The following is a 4,776-nucleotide window of genomic DNA, read 5'->3' as shown; positions in this document are numbered from 1 at the left end:
TGCTATTTATTGTCAGCATCAAACCCATAGCCTTGGTGAAGACATAAGTGTTTTGCCATCCATTAAGGAGAAATGGAATTTATCAGCACCTTACCTCTTTAAACCCATTTGTTTCATCTTTCTCTTCAGTACTGTATAATCTTGGCAAGCCTTCTTACTACAATCAGAAGCCAATTTTGTTTCAGCTCCAACGTCCAACAGAGGAAAGGAAGTTGAAAGGGTCTCAGCTAGAACCAATCTCTCCTTTTGCTATGCTGTCTCCCACACAAAAGGGCTTCTCCAATATTCTTCCCTCTCTCTCGCTGTTAACATAATCTGTTCCAGAAGAAACACCAATCTGATTGTTTCCAACTGACTTCACAGAATGTGGTTTGAGCTTGTTTAAACATTAATTAATTACTTACCAGTTGACACATGCAGAAAGAGCTTAAGGTTATTGCATCTCTTTGCCAAGGCCATAAGTTGACAGGGTCCTTGTGTGTTTGTGTCCATAGCAACATCATACCTGAATATTTTGTTTTTAAATTATGAACCCATTTGAGGACTGAATTAGATAACTAAATATTGATTTATGAATGCCATAAAAAAAAAGACAAGCCAATTATATATATTAAAAGAAGACGAACCTTTCATCAAAGGTTGTATTAGCAGCTGAGTTCAATATTACATCGACTTCTTGTGCAATGTCTTCAGCTAACTTTGCTTTTATTCGAATTAGATTCACAGACGTTTCCCACAACAGGAACTAATTTGCTCAACATGAAAGCTTCATACGATTTTCCACGGGCTTGTTGATGGCACTTGAAAAGTTGTGTTCTTAAGATCTAAACATGTTTAATGAAGTAAAGAAAAATTTGAGACACCACGATAATTAATAATACTAGAACTGAACTTAAAATATAGAATCCTTCAATAAACATACTTCTGCCTTCAATCTGTTCATTGCAGATTCCTTGTTGATTACATCTGGAGACATCATCAAATTTCTAACTGGAGACTTCAGATTAAGCAAAGCTCGGTCAAATGGTCTATTCTGGGAAGCTGTTTGGCCCCATTTTCTAGCAAGGGGCTGGCATTCTGAGCAGCATAAGTCTTTCAAGAGAAACAGATGAGGATAGCTCTGAGGAGCCAACAGATGAGCCAGATTCTGCTGACGTGTTGTCAAATGATCAAGCAAATACCAACACTTCCATCGCAATGAAGGTTATCTTTGACAAGGGAGTGCACTCTGATTTGTCAGATTGTGTGCTTAGTGTTTTGGTGCAGGAGAAGCTAATGAATAACCCAGTTCCTATGAATTTTCCAGAGAACAATCACAAGGATCTGTCTGTCCATATGTCTAATAACAAACATCAGAGGAAGAACCAATTTAGCCGGAGAGTGAAACCTGGCCACTCAAACTATTTAGCTCCTGTCACAAAACGGCGGAGAGATTAACTGCTTGTAGTCGCAGTTTGAACAATTTCTCTGTAGCTCCAGGACAGGAGGAGCCCCATTGCCAGTCAGACTCACCTGATGGAAGTGAAAACATGGTTTCTCAAATGGGTATGTCTCTGGATAAGGCATCATCTACTAGCTCTTCTGCTAAAGACAATCCGGACAAGTGCTGCAACGGCATCTGCAAAGGCATTCCTGGTCAGAACTTTTTCGGCACAGAACTACCTCATGAGAAACCAAAACCCCGGACATTGATTGAGCTGAACCTACCCCATGTCCCACCGGATTTTGGAATTGATGAGCCCTTTTTCATGGAGGTGACAGACAGCCAGGATGACCCAAGTCAAGGGGGTCATCCATTCCATCTCAAAGACGGCACAGAACTACCAGCAACAGTATCAGCAGCAATTCCCTCCTCTGCAACAAAATCAGCAACCGGTTCCACCCTGGCACCCAGAGGTACAGAATCAATCTCGTCGGCAGAACACTCGCTCTCCCCGTCGAGGCGTGACCTCCCAAGTTCCACTTCCTTTAGGAGTCAGGTCTCGTCCCGCGGCAGGAGGGACAGACAAGTCACCCTGCCCGCTTCCCAGGGCAACATGGCGAACAGGTCAGGAGATATTCAGCCCGCCAGAGCCATTTTACCCCGGCCCTCGCATCATGAAGGTTCGCTTGCAGGGAACCGGTTCGGGGTTCTGGCCGCAGACTCAAGGCGAGGCCCTTCCATCCAAGGCAGTCAGCCACAGCAACCAGAGCCACTCCGCGCCAGAACGGTACCCGAACACAGAGAGGTCAGCAGCACCAATGCGGAGCCGATCAAGAAGCAGCAACGAAGGTGTCGCAAGGCACGACGAACTACAGTTCTTAGCCAGCTCGCCGGGCCCATCCAGCCAGAGCAGGTAAAAGGTAAAGAGGAGGCGAGCTCAGTAGCCACAAAGACCGCTCCTCTCCTCTCCGGATCATCCCCTCTGTCCTCCGAGCTCCTGGCGACCCCGATGCCGAAGGACTTCAAAATGCCTCCGCTAGACAAATACGATGGATCTTTTGATCCAAACAATCATGTGGACTCCTTCCTGTCCCAGATGCACCTAGCTGGGGCTGACGAGTCCTGCATGTGCGTGGCCTTCTCGACAACGTTCAAAGGAGTAGCTCACACATGGTACAGGAACCTCGCGCCAGGGACAATCAAAACCTGGACGCACATATTAAGTAATCAAACTTGAGTTATCTGCCCACATATTAAGTAATATTACTCACAAAAAACACTTGCATTACCAAACGGTCTTCGGGCTGTTGTGGTCTTCCAACAGTTATATGAATAATCACCCTAACCAAACGGTCTTCGAACTGCACAGATCTTAATGCAAAAACTCACTTCTGTTAGAGCTTCCATAAGATCTTTCAAAAAAGTCTTACCAAACGGCTCATAAAATTGGTGGAATGGAACTTCTGATCCAAGGGGCTGGAAGAATAAATTATGGTTTCTTCCATTTTATTCACCTCACAGATCAAAAGGATCGTCCCACCAATCCACCATGACCAAGAGAGTTAAAACAAAACAATAAATTGAATATGACTACCTATGTTAATTAATTTAATCATCCGACGAGCAGATGGTTTTGTTTGGGCCAGCAACAAAATTCTTATTGGATTCAGTTAAAACACGAAATGAAGCAAGGGATTTTCAGTTGTCAGACCTTGATTTATTCATAAGACAAATCTCAAATGCTTTCAAATTACATAGAAAACAACCGATTCTTATTAAATTGGAGAACGAGTTGCACCCTGCAGAGAGAGAGAGAGAATTTGCCGTAGACACAAATCCACTGTGCTTTTTAGTATCGACGGTTCCACGTCCTGGAAGCTGAAATGAAACACGTCTCATAATATTAGACTTGTATTCCATAAACATCGAACCAATCAGTTAAGTTGGTTAAATTTACAGTTAGAACACAAGAAGCTTACCTTCCTTCGTTAGAGTCCAGTCCTTATCATATCCAAGTGCCCAGAAGAAGTACCCACCGAGGCGGCGTGCTCGGGCGAACTCCACTTTGTATCTAATGGACGTGGCATTATCGTAGCCAAGCCAATTGGTTCCTGCATAGGAGTAAGTGGACACTGTCTTTTTATCAAACACCTCTGTTGCATTATTGGCCGCATTAAATTCCACAATCTGAAAGTACAGTAACACCCCATTATCGCCAGGACCCACGCCGACTGCTGGCGCTCCAATGCCGTGTACATTCGGGTCCTTCAGCTTCCATGTGCGACCATACAAGGGTAGACCCATGACCAGCTTCCTCGGCGGGACGCCCGCTCGGATCCACGACTGAATGCCGTAACTCGTGCTGATGTTGCTTGTCGAGTCATAGAGCAGCGCCTGCGCACCCGTGGCCGACGGCTCCCATGAGCCATGGTAATCGTAGCACATGGGGCTCACAAAGTCAACGTACCGACGTATCGCATTCACCGGGTAAGCCCGCTTTACGTCAGACAAGAAAAAGCTAGAAGCGAAGTGCACAGCGGCGGAGATAAGTAGGCGCGGCCGAAGGGAAGCACGTGCTTCCTTCTCGAAGGCAGTACGCCACTCGCGGAAGAGAACGGCGAGGTTCGACATGTCCTGGTCGTCTTCCGGAAATTCCCAGTCGAGATCAATGCCGTCGAAGCCATACTTGCGAGCAACCTGGATGGTGGAGGCGATGAAGGTGGCACGGTTAGAGGCGTTGGTAGCCATGTTGGAGAAGGTAGTCGGGCTGGCATTTCCTCCTCCGAGGGAGAGAAGGGCCTTTGAAGGTGGCTTCTTTCTGTGAACGGTGGACGTGAAGTTTCTCATCCATTGAGCGTCTGTCGACATGATGGTTAGCTTATAAGTTGTCGCATTTACTCCGACGAAGGCATAGAAGAGGTGAGTGAAGTATGCAGTTGGGATGGTAGATGGAGGGTCGGTATCTGCCCGCCATGAAGGCCAGTACCCACCCTTGATTACTGGAGGAGCAGAGGTCGCACCTGCAATGAAACAGGAGAGGACGGTGACCAGAAAGAAGTAAAACAAGATTCTGGGCAGCCATGTTTAGCAGTTTGGGAAGCAAGGAGGAGAAGCTTGGACGACTTAAGCTTGTCTTGTCTGATTATATAATGAGCGTGACGTTGACTTGGGTGATTAGTGCTTGATTAATTGTCTTTATCTTGGTGTAGCTTCGTTTGTAAACTTTGACAGAGTCATTTTTGCTGTGTGCTCAAAATTCACGGTTCAGATCAATAAATGATCGGCCCCATGAAGTTTCTGATAAAATATTATTTGTGCTGAGGGTCGATCAGTGATGCGGTACCATCCGGGCA

At 45.9% G+C, this 4,776-nt stretch overlaps 1 pseudogene across 1 annotated transcript; it reads right to left on the bottom strand.

The window, feature by feature from the left end:
- Positions 1–404: 404 nt before the first annotated feature.
- LOC148843230 (class V chitinase CHIT5a pseudogene) lies at positions 405–4,501 on the bottom strand (annotated as a pseudogene). The gene is made up of 5 exons (XR_016103696.1): positions 3,403–4,501; positions 2,713–3,301; positions 923–2,629; positions 627–824; positions 405–505 (listed from the first exon to the last, which is right to left on the bottom strand). The product of XR_016103696.1 is annotated as a class V chitinase CHIT5a pseudogene (transcript).
- Positions 4,502–4,776: the final 275 nt, after the last annotated feature.

This window comes from Nelumbo lutea, chromosome 8 (genome assembly GCF_056320005.1).
Source record: "Nelumbo lutea isolate HS-2025 chromosome 8, American lotus-T2T, whole genome shotgun sequence".
Taxonomy (NCBI): Eukaryota; Viridiplantae; Streptophyta; class Magnoliopsida; order Proteales; family Nelumbonaceae; genus Nelumbo; species Nelumbo lutea.
This window is presented reverse-complemented; position numbering and strand designations above follow the sequence as displayed.